Below are 22,943 nucleotides of genomic sequence, written 5' to 3' on the forward strand. Positions count from 1 at the left end.
TAAAAAACGAGAAAACTCAAACATGTTCTGTTCTTTATTCTCTTACTGCTAAAGAACTGCGTCTGCTGAGTCACCACTGATTAAACTCTGCTCCTGATGAAGTTCAGCTCCTTCAGCTTCACAACTACATTAGCTATTAGCATGCTAATGTCGCTAACAAGCCTTGGAGCTCTATGTACACTAATTAGCGTGGCGCTAACTGCATGTTTAATCAGTTCATATACAGTATTAGCACACACTGAGAACTGAGAAATCTATGACTGATAAAACAGTGTAGAGTATAGGGTAGAGATGTGTTGGTTCAGGTACTGTACTGTATATATCCAGTAGACTGGTTTTGGTGGTAATGGTGATCCCAAGCTGGTGATCCAGATGAAATCATGCTGTACCACATGGTGGTAAACTATATTTACATTTATATTTACATTTACGCCATTCATCTGACAATCTTATCCAGAGCGATTTACAAGGTTGTTTGGTAACACTTCCTATGAACCCTGTAGTTATAATGCCTTATGAATGGATTTATAATGCATTATATGACATGCATAATACCTTATAATGACAGTAATAAGCATGTATAATAACTCATAAGTATTTACAATGACATTCACATTATGACACATTATAAACTACAAGGGTTTATAGAGAAAGGCTTGTAATGCCTTATAATATCTGTTCATTATGCACTATAACACAGATTTGGTATATGTTGGTATAATGCATTACAGTATGCAGCTATGATTTCTCAAATTAAGCTTTTATAAAAGTGTGTAACACATTATTAAGCCTTATATACAGTCATTACAGGCTTTATACTGCTTGGCTAATGCCAGTTTACTATAAAATAAAACTACTCATCTGAGTAACGTTAATTAATTCCTCACTAGGTGTATTTACTACAGAGTATGAAGCTTTAAAAAACACATTTCCATTCCACCTTAACAGAGTTTTCCTGCATTAAAACACATTGTCTCTACATTAAAACACAGTTCTCCCTTTAGACTGTAGTTAGTAGAAGTGTTTTAAGAGTTTTACGCAGTTCTGGGTCCCACTTTATAAAAAGTGTCCCTAAGTACTAAGTAGTTACACAGTAACAATCCATGTAACTACAGTGTAACTACTGATGAAGTACACATTGTTACAGATTAACTACAGAGGTACAGGTTATGTAATTACACATGTGTATTAAGGTACATTTTGGGTTAATTCAGGGTGAGTGTACTTACCCAAGTGATAGAGTAAGTGTACTTACACGTGTAATAGTGATGAGTTGAGTATAAACTTATCCAACAGCTATTGTCTACTACACACACTATTACATGTGTAAGTACACATGCTCTATTACTTGTGTAAGTACACTCACTCTGGTACACATGTGTACTTACACAAGTCAAAATTAACCTTAATACACATGTGTAATTACATAACCTCTACCTCTGTAGTTAATCTGTAACAATGTGTACTTCATCAGTAGTTACACTGTAGTTACATGTATTGTTACCGTGTAACTACATAGTACTTAGGGACACTTATTATAAAGTGGGACCCATTTCTGCTTCAGGTTCTGCAGAAATCACAAACACAAAAAATATTAAACAGAACCTGGATTCCCATTTGAATGTTCGGTTCCACCTTAAAAGCACAGCCTGAACCCTGTGTGCCTTGACAGCAGCATTTAAGGCGGAATGGTAAATGAACAGCATTTAAGGTGGGAAAGCAAATTGATGTTATTTATATAAGGAAAAGTGTGTTTAAAGAACATCATTTAGAAAGCTAAGCAGATAAAAAGCTACTTACACGTAATGCTGTAGATTCAGCAGCTTGTGCACCTTAACTTAGACTCAAACCACCTGACCAATCATGATCTGGCAGGCAGGTAAATGAGAGGAATATGATTGGTAACATGGAATAATGGTATGATCAATGATGACTGTAGGGGGGTTTGAAATCGTATCACAATATTTTTCCAGCCACAGATACTGCAGTGTTTTTGTAGTATTTAAATTAACATTATATACATGAAATATATTATTTAAATGTTTTGACCCCCCCCCCCAAACTATAGTTTTTACTCCTTTAAGGGGGATTGAACTCTTAACCACCCCCCCCCCCCCCATTTGCACCCTGGGTGTGAAAACGCTCTTAGAAATTTCTTAGAATTTGACAAAATATAATGTTTTTGCCATGTGAAACTTGGTATATTGGCTACATTCACAGTGAAAGCACTGCATAAAATCGTTATACTGATTTTTATTTTTTCTCTTTGCGCTGAAGGGTGCGTTCCCTCGACCCTCGTCCTCAACACGCCGCTCAGTGTCAATTACCCCCAACAATACCTCCAGTGTTTTTGAAAGGGTTACCTAATCAGAACGTCTGGTGCATCCATTTACGACGGACTCGGCCGTCATCTCCTCTCTGCATTCAGCGGGAGAGCGCTGGCGCTGACGCTCGGACACTCCACCACGGCCGCCGGAGCGCCGCGCTATTCTAATCCGGCATAATGAAATCATCTCTTGTGCTTGAACCGCGAGGGCTGGAGCGCGGAGAGAGGCGGTGGCGGTGGCGGCGACGGTCGCCAAAACGGTTTACAGCCTCTTGTGTCCGCACTCCTCCGCCCGGCAGCGTGGAGAGAGGGAGGCGTAATTCATTGAACGCAACCCTTTTGTCTCGTACACACGGGTACACACACACACACACTTAATACACACACTTATACACACATATATATACACACACACACTCTGCCTGTCCCTAATGGACCGCTACCTCCTCCTCTTATTCCCCATTGAAAATGAACACCTACGCGGGCCTCTGCCAGCCGCGCCGAGCAGGGCCGCTAACGCTAGCGCTAACTCTACCGGCTTAATGGAAACTGCAAGCGCTGTCATTTGCGAACATAACAAGCGGACCCGTGTCAGCTCCGCCGCTCAATGACCACTCATCAATCTTAATGACGGGAGGCGGAAACCGGCCCGCTAATTCCCGCTCTCCAAAAACGAGCTACATCGTGCTGATTTAGCCGCCAAAGCTGTTTATCATCGGGCCGCTGCGCTCAGGATCCTGACAGAATTGCGTAACTTGCACTTTTGGAGGCTCGGAGTGTGTGTGAGTGTAAGAGTGTGTGTGTGTGTAAAGGAGTGTGTGTTGACTTGCCCTGATCTCCACTGCAGATATTCCACGAAAACTGGGGCAAAAATGCAGGAAAAATGCGGTAAAATTGAGCTAAAAACAACAACAGCAGCAGCCGGCCGGCCGACAGCTGACAGCCCTGTCCAAACAACGCCAGATTACTGTAGCTACTGTACAGCAAAGATTAGCAGAGCTACTATACCAACATGCTAAAGTAGCAGAAACATGTAGCATGCTAATGATGAGGCGAATTAGCTTTATACAGCTCTAGAAAGTAAACATGTAGCTGACTATAGTGTAGTTGCAGGTATTATACTGTAACCTCAATAAACTTACCATCAACTCTAACACATAATTTACCTGGCCTTGCCATGAGCACACTGGCACACTGAGCAGTGTTCAGTCAACCTCAATCTCACAACTTATAGAGCTGTGGTATATGTTCCCAAGCTGAGGTAACACTTTGTGGTCAATACTAGTATCATTAGGGCTCTGAGTGGTCCAGCAGTCTAAAGCACTGCCATTATGATTTGTTTTAGTATATTAGTGCATCTCAAAAAAAAAAAAAAAAATAGAATATCATGGAAAGGTTAATTTTTATTTCAGTAATTCAGTTGAAAATGTGAAACTCATTTATTGTATATATGTATTAAACACACAGAGTGATTTTAAGCCTTTATTTAATCTTTTGTTGTTGATAATTATGATATGATAATAAAAAAAAAAATCTGTGTCTCAGAAAATTAGAATATTATATCAATTGGTACTTGTGGTCAGTGTGCCAAGTCCTGCTGGAAAATGAAATCCCATCGCGTCTCCATAAAAGTTGTCAGCAGAGGGAAGCGTGAAGTGCTGTAAGATTTGCTGACAAATTTTATGGAGATACAGATTTCATTTTCCAGCAGAACTTGGTACACTGCCCACACTGCCAAAAGTACCAATTGATATAATATTCTAAAACTGATTTTTTGGGTTTTCATTGGCCGAAAGCCATAATCATCAACAATAATGATTAAATAAAGGCTTAAAAATAGATCACATGTGTGTTTAATACATCTATGTAATATATAGAGTTTCACACTTTCAACTGAAGTTTTGAATGATATTCTACTTTTTTGAGATGCACCTGTATATGAAAAGATTTTAGCATTTCACTTCTAATCTTTGTGTGCTAATGTATTGGAAGACCTTCTAAAACATTGTTTCTTCTGAATTTAAGGCTATTAACGTTTTTTTTTTTTCTAGTTTATTCTGCTGTTATTGAAGTAACTGTATCTACTGTCTCTGACTTTCTAATAGATATTGGAGTACAAACGTTGCTGTGAGGCTTTGATTGATTGCAAGCAGCATTGGTGAGTTTAAAAAAATGAAGAGAGCACTTCAGTTTCTGAATCAGTTTCTCTCATTTTGCTATTTATAGGTTTATGTTTGAGTAAAATGAACATTGTTGTTTTATTCTATAAACTACAGACAACATTTCTCCCAAATTCCAAATAAAAATATTTAAGTCATTTAAAACATTTATTTACAGAAAATGAGAAATGGCTGAATAAACAAAATAAAGATGCAGAGCTTTCAGACCTCAAATAATGCAAAGAAAACAAGTTCATATTCATAAAGTAGTTTTAAGAGTTCAGAAATCATCATTATTTGGTGGAATAACCCTGATTGGTTTTTAATCACAGTTTTTTTTTTTCATGCATCTTGGCATCATGTTCTCCTCCACCAGTCTTACACACTGCTTTTGCGTAACTTTATGCTGCTTTACTCTCAGTTCAGTTTGGTTTGATGGCTTGTGATCATCCATCTTCCTCTTGATTATATTCCAGAGGTTTTCAATTTGCTAAAATCAAAGAAACTCAACATTTTTAAGTGCTTTCTTATTTTTACTGGATGGAGCTCCATTATTTCAGAGATCTCAGTTCTTCTTCTGCTCCAGTGTCTCAATACTGGGGATTTATACCCCTCTATAACCCTCTATAGAACAGGTTTATTTATATTTATTCACCTGCTTTAGAGACTGTTCCTATTCTATCGGTTCTATTATTAATTCTAATAATTCTATTCTAGATGTTTCTACATGATCTGTGTCACGGTGCTTGCTTTCAGTAGAAGGCGTTTTCAGAAATATCGGAAAACATCAGGAAATATATTGTGGCGTGGAAGAGGAAGGAAGACCCGTGAGACTCATGCTGAATGCTCAATAGCTCCTTTATTAAACAGGCTTGCCACTCACTTACAGTCTTTAACAAGACTAGGAGAGCTAAAACCATTCTACCCAAATAGGCTACCAACAGAACCAAGTGACTAAACTCACTACTCACTTACTTTATGGTGAGTGCCCTAAACAGCACCCATCTGCATGGCCCCTCCCCATACCCTAGGTTACGGGGGAGGTACCAACTACGTAGGCTAGAGCAACACAGCACACATAACACAACAGAACACATAAGGCCACACACACAGAAGAACAGAAACATGCCTACAGGCAGCCACACACACAACCCAGAGCTGCCACAATATAGTGTATTGTAGTGTATTTTGAATGGCTCTCTCTCTCTGTATGTATATTTATATATTTATTTATCTCTTTATACTGTGGATCCCCACTGAGATGCTGAGGTTAAGGTTGTACTCTCTCTCTCTCTCTCTCTCTCTCTCTCTCTCTCTCTATATATATATATATATATATATATATATATATATATATATATATATATATATATATATTACCTTATTTAGAGATGTGCTCTATAGCGTAGCACAGATAACGTACGGTTCCGCTCAGCCTTGGACCAGAATGGATTTAACCGGACAATAAATCTGATGCAAAGTGTGAGATGAGCTGAAACAGCATCCGTCTGCACGACTCAGCACAGCCCACTGGAGGCGTACGCTCTGTAAACGTACACTAAAGCTATAGAAACACACTATTTCCCACCATTACTTTTTATTTAAGACACAAGCTATTTGCATTAGGGTCTTTGTTATATTGTTTACTACCGCTAAAATAAATAGATTATAAATATTGTAAAAAGCTTTTATTTCATTTATTATACAATTTTTACACAATTTAAAAAACAACTACAGGGTTTTTACTAAAATTATGTAAAAAATTAAGGACAACAAAAAATAAGAATTTAGCAAATCAATGTGTGACAGTATTATGCATTACATTTTCACAATTGAGCAACTAAATCTTTATACACTGCAAAAAACGAAATCTTAGCATTTTCGAATTTTAGGCAATAAATCTTTTTAATTTTCTTATCTGATAAGATCTTTTGTCATATTAAGCATTGTAAGTGATTATTTTAGGAATAATTATCTTAATCAGTCTTACGTAGAATTTTCGCCTGCTTTTAAGTCCTTTTAAATCAAAATAACCATTCCTAAAACTGTCTTATATTTCAAATTTTAAGGCAATAAATCTTATTTTCTTAAGATTTCTATAAGCATTGTAATGATTATTTTAGGAATAATTATCTTAATCAAACTTAGATTTTTTACCTTATTTTATGTTCTTTAAAATCTAAATAAACATTCTTAAAACTGCATTTCATTTTCACAGTTTAGCAACTAGATCTCTATTTCACTCACTTACCTACTAAATCTTAATAAAGTGAAATTTACAAATTTAAAGGCAATACGTTTTTATTTTTACTTTACTTCTTAATAAGCATGTCTTAAGCTTTATGTAAGTGTTAGATTTTATTATAAGGCACAGCATTAGTGATTTTTGCTTAATTTAAGTCATAATTTACTCATTTTAAGACATTGTGATTATAGCTTTTTTTTTAAGAAATCTTTTTGCGTCTTTTTTTATATATAATAGCAACTGCCTTGCCAATTATCCAATTATCTACACCTTAGCAACAAATATCTGGAATTCCGTAGCCACCATTTAACAACACCTTAACAACCACTTTGTAAACCATATCAACAGCACAGAAATCCACTTAGCAACGACCTGGGATTCCATAGAAACCATGATTTAGAACATTTTTGGACACTGCTCTATTACTTTATTACTTTATATGTTTAGCCAAAGGTTTTTAAACTTTAGCATTCAGCCAAAAGTTAACAGCATTACATTTTTTTTTTTACGTTATTAAATTTCGTTCACTGACTTTCAAATTCTAGTTTTTGATTTGCTGTTTATTTCTTTACTTTGTGGTCTTTTCTACAGCTGTAGCTCCGCAGCCCACGCTCAGGATCTCCATGGATGGATCTGGTGGGCAGCGGGTGGGTTTTTCTATCTCTGCTGTGGTAGGAGATGACCAGATGATGAACGAGTTCACGCTTTTATGTGTGCGCTCTATAAAAGCAGGGTAAGTTAAGGCTTAATAAACAGAGGAATAAAAGTGTCTGGGGGACGAGGGGAGCGGTGGAGGGCGGGGGAGGGGACGGCGTGGCCTTAAGGAGTCGGGAAATGTAATTTTCACCTCTCCGCCGAAACCGGGATTAAAGAGACGGAAGCGATACGGGGGAAGAGCCCGGAATGTCGGCTTTTGTTTCTGGGCATGTGTTTTATCATTTTAGGAGTGCCGGCTCTTTCTGCTGTCAGTTCCTCCAGACAAGCAATTATAGAGTTGAGAGCTGAGGCCGGCTCCATCACTGTGAACGCTCCGAGAGCGGCGCTTCCATTAAAAGCCGGGAGAATCCGTTACAACGTGAAGGATTTTTACATTTATTTTACTCCTGACGCCGTTCTTCTAATGCGGCTAATGCAATAAATAACCCCCCGAGACTCCGGATCCCACCATCCATCCTCCACAACCTCGGGATCTCCTGCTCGGCCTGCCAGTGATTGAGTCGCATTATGTAAAATTGTAAAAGGGCGTGCATATATTTATTGTGCAGAATCTTTAGCGGTATCCCACAGGGCTCGGTGCTGGGCCCTCTTCTCTATTCATTTGATTCATTGATACTGTAATATCTTCTCTTATAATACTGTACGTAGTATTTGATTTTGTTATGCTTGTAGGGCACGTCATGTAGAATCTCCATTGACGTCCCACAGGGCTCAGTGCTGGGCCCTCTGTACTTTACAATTCAGTTAAGTTCTTCAATCTTTTCTTGAATAATTTTGTATTTAATTAATGCAGCCTGGTCATATTGGTCATTTTGGTGGAGCATAACCGGCCAAACCAAGCTGAGTGCTTTTACCACTTAACATGAACTGGCGTCCCACAGGGCTCAGTGCTGGGCCCTCTTTACTTTTTTATTTTATAATTTCTGGTCATGTTTTTAATCATCCACCCTAGCATACCCTTGGATTTGCCAGTTCTGCCTGACAGTGGTTGAGTCCTTATTATGTAAAACTGGGGTCATGCATACATTTATTGTGCAGAATCTTTAGCGGTATCCCACAGGGCTCGATGCTGGGCCCTGCTCTCTATTCATTTGATTTATTTGATACTGTAATATCTTCTCGTATAATGTAGTATTTTGAGTACGCTTGTAGAGCATGTCATGTAGAATCTCCATTGGTGTCCCACAGGGCTCAGTGCTGGGCCCTCTTTAGTTCTCATTTTTTTGTGCTGTCCGAATATATTTCTGGTCATGTTTTTTAATCGTCCATCCTGGCCAACAGTGTTTGAGTCATTATTGGAGGGGTGCTCTTACTATGTAAAACTGAGAGCATCCATACACTTATTATATAGAATTTCTATTGGCATCCCACAGGGCTCAGTGCTGGGCCCTCTTCTCTATTCATTTGAAATTGTAACATCTTCTCGTATAATGTAGTATTTGATTTTGTTATGTTCGTAGGGCACGTCACATAGAATCTCCATTGGCGTCCCACAGGGCTCAGTGCTGGGCCCTCTTTTCTATTCAATTTATACTGTCTGTATATCTTTCTGGTCATATTTTAATCATCCATCCTCGACAACTTTGGAACGTATTATGTAAAATTGAGGGCATCTACTGTATACACTGATGTAGTATCTCCGTTGGCGTCCCACAGGGCTCAGTGCTGGGCCCTCTTCTATATTCAAATGTATACTGCCTGTTTCTCGCTTATCAAATAATGTTGTGTTTAATACAATTTGTTGATGTTTGATCATCTTTATGGATCAACCAGGTCTTGCTGGTCATGCTGGTCGAACTTGACCAGCCAAACCTAGCCCTATATGCTCGTATAAGGTTACTTAGAGGGGTTCCAAACACTTATCATGTATATTTTTTTCTAGTGGTATCCCACAGGGCTCAATGCTGGGCCCTATTTTCTTTACAATTGGATTCTGTTTAAATCTTTCCTCAAACAATGTTTTGTTCAATTAAAGCAATCTGGCCATATTGGTTATTTTGGTCGAGCATAACCGGCCAAACCAAGCTGAGTGCTCCTATCATTTAATATGAACTGGCATCCCACAGGGCTCAGTGCTGAGCCCTCTTTACTTTTCATTTTATATCATCTGTATATCTTTTTGGTCGTGCTTTTTAATGTCCATTCTCACCAACTTTGGAATCGCCAGCTCTGCCTGAGAGTGGCTGAGTTCTGATTGGAGACGGTTTCTTATTATGTAAAATTGAGGGCATCTATACACTTGTAATGTAGAATCTCCATTGGCGTCCCACATGGCTCAGTGCTGGGCCCTCTTCTCTATTTAATTTATACTCTATACTCTATTCAATTTATACTGTCTGTTTCACTCTTGGATGCTCTTATTATGTAACAGGAAGGACTATCTATACACTTGTCATGTAGAATACAGTGTCTCCCATTAGCTGTTGGCCGCAGAAGAGCTCACGCAGTGAATTAGCCCCAGGGCTACACAGCCTTAACAGTGCTAGCTACCTACCTAGCATGTTAGCAGAGCAACTGACCACTGTATAAAATACAGTAATTATCTATGGTATGCCCCACGCTGTGAATTAGCCCTGGGGCTACAGTCTAACATGGAATATTGTTAGCCAGCTAGCAACAAAGCTAGGGAATACAAAGTAGCCAGCTTTGAGCTTGTTAGCCAACATTAGCAGTAATTGAAACCTTTTGAAAATATTGCTGAACATTTAGCTGTGATGCTTGTGGAGCAAATAACCTATCAATAATCCCAAATACACTATAAATGTACATGGTCAAGTGCTAAGTGCTAAATTCAGACACCAAACATGCCATCACATTACGGAGTGGCTACATCCAGTTAGCCTCGTAGCTCAACCACACAGTAGTAGTTTGGACAAAAACACCAGCAGTACCAGCTGTTAAGCATGGTGGTGGTAGCATCAGCAAACTCTAAGAGCTGAACTTTAAGACCTTGAGAATGTTATTTTTAACATTTCCATAACATTAGCATTTGTGTACTGTAGCTTGGAACATTGTGTGTAGTTTTTAGAACATTCCTGAAATGCTATTTTTGTAATGTTACAGGCTAACCTTTCTGGAACCTTTTGAAAACGTTGCTAAACATTCAGCTGGGATGCTAGTTAAGCAAATAAACCATCAATAAACCAATACATCAATAAATCAATACAAATAAAGTATAAATGTATTTGATACTGGTCAAGTGCTAAGAGCTAAATTCAGACACCAAACATGTCATCCAGGTCCAGAGTTGCTACATCTAGTTACCGTCATAGCTTATAACTAAACAACTGAATAATAAACTTTCTTATTCAGTGCTAATCGGTTTCTTTACCTTCCCATGTAAACTAATCCCATACAAATATGGCTAAGGATTGAGTTGTTTAGAAGTAGTTTGGACTCCAAAAACACCAGCAGTACCAGCTGTTAAGCATGGTGGTGGTAGCATCATGCTTTATGGCTTTATTGTGTTAAGTAACCTGCAACAGATTTGAACTCTAAGAGCTTGGGAATGTTACTTTTAACGTTTCCATTACACTAGTTTTTGTCTAGTTTGGAACATTGTGTAAGATATATTCTAAAAACTTACGAAGGCAAACCTTTATTAGGTCACATTTTAAATAAAAAATCCTGAAACTTTATTTTTGTAGGGTTGCCACCAGTCCTGTAAAATACAGAACATCTTTTACTTGGTAGTTAAATGTTGCGTTTTGGATTAAACCAACATGCAAATGTGATTTGTTCTTTATTTCCCAAATAACATTGTATTTCCATAGACATAATAAATATATGCATATATACATATAATTGTAATTATCTATTTGAATTTGGTGGGCGTCCCTTGTTATTATTATAATTTTTTTCATTTCTGAAAGGTAGCAACCCAAGTTACAGGCTAACCTTTCGGGAATACTGGTCAAGAGCTAAACGCTTGCTATGCTAACTTCATCAGAACCAGTTGTTAAGCATGGTGGTGGTAGCATTATGCTTTATGTCTGTGTTGTTTCAGGTCACCTGCAAACTGAACTCTCTAGAACATTTTCTGATAAGTCAAAGACTAAGAGCTAAAAACTTGAGATACCTAGAAACATTTTATCGCAGTCCAGAGTGGCAGCTCCATCCAGTTAGCGGTTCATAGGGGGTTCATTGGCAGCGGGTGGTGGTGGCGGGGGTTCAGGGATGAGGGGTTAAATTAGATTTCTTCTTCTTCTCAGAACTGTCATTTTTACCAGAGCAGCAAGATTCCCGGCTGCGGCGTTGGACTCCATCCTAATCCCCCGCCACCCCCCGCGCCCTCCGCCGCACGCCACCCTCCACCCTCTACCCGCCCGCCAACCGCACGCCGCTAATCAGCAACTTCTAATGCAGCTGGAGCTGACAAGTGCCTCCGCCGCGCGCTAACGGCGGCTGAAGAGCGTCCCCGGCAATCAGCGGCGGCATCATTTCACCGGCAGGCGCTCCGGGTGAGGGTGGGCGGCAGCGGTGGCGGGCGATGTCGGAGGGGGGCGGGGTTACGGCTGGTGCCAGGCAGGCTCACTGTATGCTACACCACAAAGCCGGAGAACACAGGGAACACAGAGAGAGAGAGAGGGAGCGGCGGGCTTTGTTTGAGAGCGAGCACTGCAGGGGACGCTAGTTTGGTTCAAATAGCGTAGCAGTCACATTGCATTACCGGCGGTAAATCTGTGATTGCGCTCTCTCTCTCTTTCTCTTTTTCTCTCTGTTTTTCTCTCTCTCTCTCTTATTTTCTCCCTTTGTCTTGCTCCCTCCCTCTCTCTGTTTGGCGTCCCTCTCCGGGGCATTTAGCACGGTTTATAGCGCAGATTGCGTTTGATGGTGATAAATAGAAGCGTTCATAGACTGGCGGCGGCCGAGCGGAAGCGTCGCGGTTCCTCTAAAAGCGAAATAACTTTTGGGATCAAACGGAGGAGGTTATTCACGGAGGCCTCAGGAACTCGGCTCTCTGTAATACTTATCTCAATTAGGCCGCAGCCTTTCTAATGGCGGATATTGATACATAAATTACGGCGCCGGCTTTGAAATAACTCTTCAAATCCCAAATTTCGTAGTTGAAAAGGGACTTCATTTACATATAAATGGTTCCTTCGAGTGCGGGAGATAACGTTTCCGCGCAAATGTGTTTTAAAAAAAGGCAGGAAAAAACAAATACATTTGCTGATAAATAGGTGACAACTGTGTCTGCCTTGTTGTCGACGCCGCATCTGGAGTTTCGCTCGGAAATAAACAAAAAACATCCCCCCTCCCGCCGTCACTCCCGTTCTCTCTTTACCCTCTTTTACCCTCAAGTAACTTAACGCAACAACCAGCGAGACCTAGCTGAGCTAAAGCTAGAGGGAAAAGAAGAAAAGGATTAGCGCGCTAATCCTACGCTAGCACAGGGAAGCGAGGAAGATAAAGCTGTTAGCCTGCCTGTTTCCTACATTGTGTAACAGCAGCAAACGTTAAACAAGCATCTTAGCATTAGCATTTAGCACATTTTCTACAGCATTAAAACATATGAACATGTCGCAAGACCTCATGATAACTCTAACCATCAATAAGACAACAAGACGTATCTACATCTACAGTACGTAAATAGCATGAGCGCTAAAGCTAAGCTGTTGTGTGGATATTTTTGGTCGCTGGACGAATCAGTTTTCCAGATCCAAATTTTTTTTGGAAGACATGTGCACTGTAAAGTTTTCAACAAGATAACTCTAAACCATGGAAAAAAAGGGATTAGCTTTCTAATCGTACGCTAGCAAAGGAAAGCGAGGAAGATAAAGCTGTTAGCCTGCCTGTTTGCTACATTGTGTAACAGCAGTGAACATTAAACAAGCATCTTAGCATTAGCATTTAGCACATTTACTACAGCATGTAAACATATGATCATGTTAGTCATGTCGAAAGACCCCATGCTAACTTTTACCACCAATCAGATTTGGTCAATGATGTACTTTATCTACACTAATATCATCTTAGAAACCTCAGAGCAACATACGTCCATGCATTTTGCAACAAGACAATGCTAAACCACATGCTGCACATCTAGCAAGAATCTTTAAAATATATAAAAAATGACAGCAATGACCCCATACTGTTGTGATGCTAAATTAAGTAACTTAATGCAACAGCCAGCGAGACCTAGCCGAGCTAAAGCTAGAGGACTCTTAGCAGTCAAGACCAATTTTTTAGTAATAAAGTCAAGAGTCAAGACCAATTTTTTTAGTAATAAAGTCAAGAGTCAAGACCAAGACTCTTAGTAGTTGAGTCCCAGTTAAAATCAAGACTTGTAATAATAGTTTAATAATTTAGACCAGTTTATTTAGTAATAATGTCAAGAGTCAAGACCAAGACTTTTAGTAGCCAAGTCTGAGTCAAAACCAAGACTTTAAGTAGTTGAGTCTAAGTCAAGACCAAAACTCTTAGTAGTCAAAACCAAGATTTTTAGTAATAAAGTCTGAGTAAAGACCAAGATTCCTAGTAGAGTCCCAGTTAAAATATTTTTTTTTAAATAAAGTCTGAGTCAAAACCAAGACTTTTAGTAGCTGAGTCCAAATCAAGACCAAGACTTTTCGTATCCAAGTCTGAATTGAGACCAAGACTCTAAGTAGTCGAATTTGATACAAAACTAAGATTTTTATTAATAAATCCGAGTCAAAACAAAGACTTTTTAGTAGTTGAGTCCAAATCAAGAGCAAGACTTTTCCTATCCAAGTCTGAGTCGAGACCAAGACTTTTAGTAGTTGAGTCTGAGTCAAAACCAAGACTTTTAGTAATAAAGTCCAAGTGAAGACCAAGTTTTTTAGCAGTCGAGTGATAAGAATAGTGATTGAGAATAGGTTTAGGGTTATGGTATGGTGGAGGTTTAGAGGTTCTATAGAGAACCATTTACATTTAATTTATGGTTAACTTGCATTTAGTAGACATTCAGATGAATGTAATTTTAATTTTAGTTAAACATCTATGAGGCGTCTATAATGGACCATCCAAATAAAGTGATACCAAACGATGCAATACCTTTTTGTAGGCTGTTTGACGCTGTAATACCTGACAAACTTCCAATCCCTTGTGTTTCTAAAGATAGCCTCAGTCCCAAACTCAAATATATCTGCTGAATCTGCTTTGTGTTTCCTCACTATCGGACTCTTCCGTACCCCAGTTCTGAATCACGTGGAGGGAATGTAACGCTGGGAGAGTTTGTAGAACTTGGCGCTGGGGAACCAATCGCTGCTAATGCTGCTGCGTCGCTCCTTTAACCTGCCCCAGATGGTGTAGAATTGAAATGCAAACAGGGCAGTTCACAATGTGAGGCTTTAAAATATGCAGCATGCCGGTTGCACCAGTTACCGCCATGTGGGCGTCCCCCGGGGTAAAGCTCACACAGAAGTAGGGTAAAGCGTGCAAATCCCAGGACTTTACTACTTTACGGAAGCACCCCGCTCACCGCAATACGGACCAAATGTAGGATAAGGATGAATTTACTTAAAAAATTTCAGGGAACCGGTTGCCTTAAAAAAGTTAAGTAATGAGTAATGAAAATTTAAGTTAGCATAACTTAGACCATCAAGTTTTTTTAACTAAAGGGGAAGTTGATTTAATTTTTAAATTTTTGTTATACTGTTTATACTGCAAGACACTTAGTACAGCATTTGGTCAAAATCAAGCCTCTTAGTAGTCGAATCTGAGTCAAAACCAAGACTTTTAGTAGTTTAGTCTAAGTCAAGATCAAGACTCTTATATTGGTTATATTGTTATACTGTTTTTACTGCAAGACCGGATAAGTTGAGTTTACTTAACTTTTTTAAGGGAGCCGGTTTGCTCAAATTTTTGAGTTGAATTTACTTTAAAAATTTAAGGAAACCAGTTGCCTTAAAAAGTTAAGTTATGGGGAATGAAAACTTAACTTAGCATAACTTAGAACATCAAGTTATTACAACTAAAAGGGAAGTTAATTTAACGTTTTTATTTTGTTATATTGTAAGACTGAGTAGGTTGAATTTACTTAACTTTTTTAAGGCTGCCGGTTTGCACAGATTTTTTAGTTAAATTGACTTACAAATTTTGAGAAAACCGTTGCCTTAAAAAAAATAAGCAATGGGTAATGAAAAAGTTTGCATGACTTAGAACATCAAGTTTTTACAACTGAAAGAGAAGTTGATTTAACTTTTTAATTTTAGTTATATTGTAAGACTAGGATAAATTGATGAATACAGGGTTTATAGGAGGAAGTGTTACCACAGCTTCTTTTCCATTGGCTTCTGTCACAATCTTTTTGCATACTGGGTGTGTCGAACACTCACCATCAGTTAAGTAAACTCAACTTATCTGCTCTTACAGTATAACAAAAATAAAAAAAAAATTAAATCAACTTCCCCTTTAGTTGCAAAAACTTAATGTTTTAAGTTATGCTAATTTAAGTTTTCATGGAAACAGACTAAACTCAGTTATTATAAGTTGGTTCAACTCAAAGATCTCAGTTTGAATAGTACAGTAGATTATTGATAAGAAATATCCAATTTTATGTAAAACAGACTTAATTCATTTGAGTTTAAACGACTTCTGGGTTTACAGTGCACCACGCCGTAGTGGCAGGGGCTGCGGCAGGGGCCGTGGCAGCAGCAGCACTTAAGGTGGAATGGATGGCCCAGTGCTAATGCTCGGCCGCCGCCCGTAATGTGCAGAGAGCCTATCGCCTTCACTCTGCGAGCCCTGGCCTCCCGAATCTCATTCACTTACTTAATGCACTCTGTAGACACCGGCCGAGGTTTGGCAGCCGTACCGCCGCGGCGCTTTACTAATGAGACTCTCAGCTGCTTCACCGTTTCAGAAAAGCCTTCTAAATATCCGCCCACCGGCTGCGGAAGCGGCGTGAGCAAAGCGCCACGTTTGACGCTAATTAGCAGCAAGCGAAGGCCGGCGAGGTGAGAACGGCCCTGTGAGCTCAAACACTTACAGCCTTCGCTTTCATAATACAACATTCACCCGGGTTCAACCACTACGCCGAGGAGCCGACACCTGATGTTTTCACAGGAAGTGATCAGAAAAGCGGTGTTCAGCAGTACCGATGTTTTATTTCCTTTTTTTCTCGCAGTCACTACCAGACGTGAAATACAGCACAAAGTGAAGTGAAGCTGAGAAACACTACAGCATATATACCAAATATACCAGTTACTGTGTGGGTATATGTGTTGTTGCTAAGCTGTTGCTAGGTGGTTGCTATAGTGATGTTTGTAGTAGTGTTGTAGTCAAGACCAAGTCTTTTAGTACATGAGTCAAAACCAAAACTTTTGGCAGTTAAGTCCAACATATAGAGTCAAAACCAAGACTTTTTTCAGGTTTTAGTAGTAGAATCACAGTCAAAACCAAGACTTTTAATAGTCGAGTCCGAGTCAAGACCAAGACTCTTAGTTCAACATATCAAGTCTGAGTCAAAACCTTGTTTTGTAGTATTCCAGTCTAAGTCAAACCAAGACTCTTAGTATTCAATTCCAATTTAAGATCAAAACTTTTAGTAGTTGATTCTGACTCTAAACCAAGACGTTTAGTAGTCGAGTCCAACATATTGAGTCAATACCAAGATTTGTAGTATTCCAGTCTGAGTCAAAACCCAGACTCTTAGTAGTCGAGTCCGAGTCAAGACCAAGGCTTTTTCTACTCGAGTCCAAGTAAAACCTATGACTTTTAGTGTTGTAGTCAAGACCAAGACTTTTAGTAGATGAGTCAGACAAATTCAAGTCAAAAACAAGACTTTGTTTAGTTTTTAGTAGTCAAGTCACAGTCAGGACTAAAGTCTTTTAGTAGTTGAGTAGTCGAGTCCAACATATTGAGTCTGAGTCAAAACCAAGACTTTTAGTAGTCGAGTCCTACATATCGAGTCTGAGTCAAAACCTAGTTTTGTAGTATTCCAGTCTGAGTCAATCCAAGACTCCTAGTAGTCGAGTCCGAGTCAAGACCAAGACTTTTAGTGCTCAGATATTCCGAGTTTCAGGAAAGCGATGTTCTGAAATACAGATGTTTTATTTCCTTTTTTTACTTTTAGTAGTCAAGTCCAGCATATTGAATCTGAGTCAAAATCACGACTTTTAATAGTTGAATCCGAGTCAAAACCTAAAATTTTAGTATTCGAGTCTGTACATATGGAGTCCGAGTCAAAACCAAGACTTTTAGAGGTTGAGTCCAACATATTGAGTCAAAACCAAGATTTGTAGTATTCCAGTCTGAGTCAAACCAAGACTCCTAGTAGTCGAGTCTGACTTTTAGTGCTCAGATAGTTTGAAGAAAATGATGTTCTGAAATACCCATGTTTTTTTCTTCTCAGTTATACAGAAATACAGCACGACTAAAGCAAGTATGATACAAATAGCATACAAATCTTCTTTTAAGTAACCAGTGTAGTCTGAGACAAACCCAAGACTTATTTTAGTTTTTAGTAGTCGAGTCCCAGTCAAGACTAAATACGTTTAGTGGTTGAGTGCAACATATTGATTCTGAGTCCAAACCACAACTTTTTTTTAGTTTTAGTAGTTGTGTCACAGTTAAGACTTAAGACTTTTAGTAGTTGAGTCCAACATATAATGTCTGAGTCAAAACCAAGATATATTTTAGTTTTTAGTAGTTGAGTCACAGTCAAGACTAAAGACTTTTAGAAGTTGAGTCCCAGTCTAAACCAAGACTTTTAGTAGTTGAGTCCAATATATTGATTCAGAGTCAAAATCAAAAAAATTTGAAGTCGAGTTCAAGTGGAGACCAAAACTTTTTCATGGTGTTGATTAGTGGTTTCCAAAATGTTGCTATGGTATATATGGTGGTTTTCATGGTGTTGATTTGTGGTTTCCAAGATGTTGCTGTGGTATAGGATTTGGTTGGGGTTTAATGTGCTTGTTCTATGGTCTTGCTAAGGGGTTTCAGTGTTGTTATTATGGGATAGGCGTTGGTTGCTAAATGATGTTTGCAGGCAGTGTCCTGAAACCCAGAGTTTGTGGAATGCACTGTTTTGTGATTTTTATGTTTTTTTTTTGTATCTTTTTTCTGGTAGTTAACTCCAGGCGTGAAATACATTACAATCAAAGGCGAAGTGAGAAAAAGACAAAGTACGACTCCTAAGGTCTGATCCCTCGATTTTACGCTGTGTTCTGCTGATGTTTAGAATAATTTAGACGATTTCAAGGTTTCCTACAAGCGTAAATCTATTCGTACTGTAAGTAATCAATACGAAGTGATGATGAAAAAACAGCGTAAGTGTTTGTGAGACGATGTGTTACGAATTCTTGAGGTAAAGTCAGGGATATTTGATGTTTTGTTGGATTGTTATGAAGAATGAATGAATCCTCTGAGTGCTGAAGGACACTTTAAACTCTGAGTCTGAAAAACGTCCTAAAAAAAAAAAAACACGATACAGAAACTCAGAGTGTTTCAATCTTTCATAGATTTCAGGATTTTAGTACAATAAGCTTTTTTCTGAAATTTAGTTCCTTTTTGTGACGTTACTTCAAGAATAAAATAGTAAATATATTAAAATAAATTAAAATAAATGTCATTATTTTGGGATATTAAGTAACTTTTTCCTTATTTGGATGAGCAGTGCTAAAACTATTATGCTATAAAAGTCGGCTGCTAAGACAATATTAACTTGTTGATGAGGTGTTGCTACTGTAAGTGGTTTCTTAGATGTTCGTATGGTATAGTTGCTGGTTGCTAAGGTGCTCCTTAGCTGTCTCTAAGGTGTTGCTACAGTATAGATAATGCTTGATATATTTTTTGTGTCTTACTGAAGTATATGTAATAATTCTAAAGGTGTTGCTAAGTGGTTTCTATGGTGTTGCTCTGGTAAAGGATCTGGTTGCTAAGGTGATGTACAGTACGTTTGTTGCTAAGGTGTTACTAAGAGGTTTCAAGGAGCAAAGTTAGAGGTGCTGGTTGTTAAGGTGTTGTTGTGGTATAGACGGTGGTTGGTAAGTGATTTATAAGGTGTTGCTGTGGTATAGATATTGATTGGTAAGTGGTTGTTAAGATGTTGCTGTGGTATTGAAGGTGGTTGGTCAGTGGTTGTTAAGGTGTTCCTGTGTGAAAGGTTGTGGTTGGTATGTTTGTTTTTAAGACGTTTCTAAGATGTTGCTATTGTTTAAGGGTTAGTTGCTAAGGTCTTACTTGGAAGTGGTTGGACAGTGGTTGTTAAGGTATTGCTCTGGTACAGGAATTTGTTGCTAAGGTGATGGAAGTTTGTTTGTAAGATGTTGCTAAGTGGTTTCATAAGATGTTGCAATTGTTTAGGGGTTAATTGCTAAGGTCTCACTTGGTGGTTTCTGTGGAACAGGGGTGGTTGGTATGTGATTGTTGAGGTGTTGCTATCGTTTAGGTGTTATTTTCTAAGGTCTTACTTGTTTTTTGCTGTGGTATAGATGGTGGTTGTTAAGGTGTTGCTGTGCTATAGATGGTGATTGGTCAGTGGTTGTTAAAGTGTAGCTTTGGTATAGGTAGCTGTTTTAAGGTGTTGCTAAGTTGGCAGATTTCGGAGACAGTCCGATGGACTGTATTGATATTGGATCTGTGTGTGTTGCTGTGGTATAGGTGGTTGGTCGGTCAGTTGTTGTTAAGATGTTGCTGTGGTACAGGTGGTGGCTGGTAAGGGATTGCTGGTTGCTGTGGTATAGGCGGTGGTTGGTCGGTCAGTTGTTGTTAAGATGTTGCTGTGGTACAGGTGGTAGCTGGTAAGGGGTTGTGAAGGTGTTGCTGGTTGCTGTGGTATAGGTGGTGGTTGGTCGGTCAGTTGTTGTTAAGATGTTGCTGTGGTACAGGTGGTAGCTGGTAAGGGGTTGTTAAGGTGTTGCTGGTTGCTGTGGTATAGGTGGTGGTTGGTCGGTCAGTTGTTGTTAAGATGTTGCCGTGGTACAGGTGGTAGCTGGTAAGGAGTTGTTAAGGTGTTGCTGGTTGCTGTGGTATAGGTGGTGGTTGGTCGGTCAGTTGTTGTTAAGATGTTGCTGTGGTACAGGTGGTAGTTGGTAAGGGGTTGTGAAGGTGTTGCTGGTTGCTGTGGTATAGGTGGTGGTTGGTCGGTCAGTTGTTGTTAAGATGTTGCTGTGGTACAGGTGGTAGTTGGTAAGGGGTTGTGAAGGTGTTGCTGGTTGCTGTGGTATAGGTGGTGGTTGGTCGGTCAGTTGTTGTTAAGATGTTGCTGTGGTACAGGTGGTGGCTGGTAAGGGGTTGCTGGTTGCTGTGGTATAGGCGGTGGTTGGTCGGTCAGTTGTTGTTAAGATGTTGCTGTGGTACAGGTGGTAGCTGGTAAGGGGTTGTGAAGGTGTTGCTGGTTGCTGTGGTATAGGTGGTGGTTGGTCGGTCAGTTGTTGTTAAGATGTTGCTGTGGTACAGGTGGTAGCTGGTAAGGGGTTGTTAAGGTGTTGCTGGTTGCTGTGGTATAGGTGGTGGTTGGTCGGTCAGTTGTTGTTAAGATGTTGCCGTGGTACAGGTGGTAGCTGGTAAGGAGTTGTTAAGGTGTTGCTGGTTGCTGTGGTATAGGTGGTGGTTGGTCGGTCAGTTGTTGTTAAGATGTTGCTGTGGTACAGGTGGTAGTTGGTAAGGGGTTGTGAAGGTGTTGCTGGTTGCTGTGGTATAGGTGGTGGTTGGTCGGTCAGTTGTTGTTAAGATGTTGCTGTGGTACAGGTGGTAGCTGGTAAGGGGTTGTTAAGGTGTTGCTGGTTGCTGTGGTATAGGTGGTGGTTGGTCGGTCAGTTGTTGTTAAGATGTTGCCGTGGTACAGGTGGTAGCTGGTAAGGAGTTGTTAAAGTGTTGCTGGTTGCTGTGGTATAGGTGGTGGTTGGTCGTTCAGTTGTTGTTAAGATGTTGCTGTGGTACAGGTGGTAGTTGGTAAGGGGTTGTGAAGGGATTGCTGGTTGCTGTGGTATAGGTGGTGGTTGGTCGGTCAGTTGTTGTTAAGATGTTGCTGTGGTACAGGTGGTGGCTGGTAAGGGGTTGATAAGGTGTTGCTAATGGTCAGATTTTGAAGACTGATGTCAGATGGACCATATTAAGACTGGATCTGTGTGTATTAGACGACTGAACGCATGGCTGTTGTGTGTTTGCGAGAGCTGGGATCATGCAGCTGACGGCGTCGCTCTCGCGCGGTGACACTGTCCGACTGCAGGGCGTCGCTGGGTAACACCCCGAGCGGGAAGGCCGCGGCTGCACTGGGTTTTAATGAGCTGTTTGTTGGGGGAGTCGGACGTGACGCTGTGAATGCTGGCGACAGTCTCCGGGAGCGCGAGAGCGAATGTGACGGAAACACCCCGGAGACGCTGGGCGTTTTTTTCACCTCCTGCTGTCACATGAAATCCGCAATCATCCGATTCATTACGCGGGCAGACGCCTTCCTCGGCCTCCATGCCAGCACTCGGCTTTCTTTTCTCTCTCTCTCTCGTTCTCTCTCTCGTTCTCTCGCGTCTAATAAGACATGTTCCACTTTTCCGAGCTTATCGCTCTGATGACGCCCGGCTCGCTGACAACACTGAGCGTTTGTGGCTCCCGCACATGTGACAGATCGTACATCCCTCTCTAACCCCTCTCTTTATCTTTCACTTTTATTCTCTCTCTCTTTTATTCTCTCTCTCTTTTTTAGTCTCTTTAAAAACGATATCTCAGAAAAGAAGCTCACATGTACACAAACATGCCCACCCACCACCCCTTCACTGCAAATGTCAACTGAAGCCACAAGGTGAGTGTAGATCCTGCTCTACACTCGTAGGTTGGGTTTGGAGGTTCTACAGGTTCTGTTTGGATACTGCAGCACATTTACCCACAGATGTTGCTACAGCTGGGCCTGTAGATCCTGCTCTAGGTTGAGTCCCAGCTGCTCCATAAATGCTGGATTGGTCGGAAGTTCAGTTGGAAGTTCTGCATAAAAGGGAGCAACACATGTTTAGCTTCTTTTTAACAGTGAAAATTAAATAATATTTGAGTAAAAAGTAATTTGCATTTGCATTGAGGGAAATTTGATCCCCTAATCTCAGTGAAGTTGTCACCTGCTCGAGAGACACCTGTCCCAAACTGTCCCCACCTGTATAAAAGGTCACCTGCCAACAGATTCAGTGACACTTCAACATCTCCACCATGGGCAGGACTAAAAAGCTGTTTAAGATGTCATGAGAAAGGCTAGAAATCAGCCAAGAACTACACAGGAGGAGCTGGTTAATGATCACAAGGTAGCTGGAACCACAGTCTCAAAAAAAAAAATCATTGCTAATACAGTGAGACGTAATGGTTTAAAATCCGGCAGTGCATGCCAGGTTCCTCTACTCTAGAAGGTTCATGTCCAGACCCACCTTAAGTTCACCAATGAACATGATTTATCTGGATAGGGGTCTTATTGAGAAATGAGAAACCGGAATGAAAATGAGCTGAAATGAAATAGAGAAATAGGAGTAATGAGGCTGTTTTTATTAAAATGTAAGGAGTAGAAATAGTTCAGATAATTGTTGAAAATGTGTAAAAATAAATACTATAATAA

The sequence above is a fragment of the Astyanax mexicanus genome, chromosome 21 (genome assembly GCF_023375975.1).
Source record: "Astyanax mexicanus isolate ESR-SI-001 chromosome 21, AstMex3_surface, whole genome shotgun sequence".
Lineage (NCBI taxonomy): Eukaryota > Metazoa > Chordata > Actinopteri > Characiformes > Acestrorhamphidae > Astyanax > Astyanax mexicanus.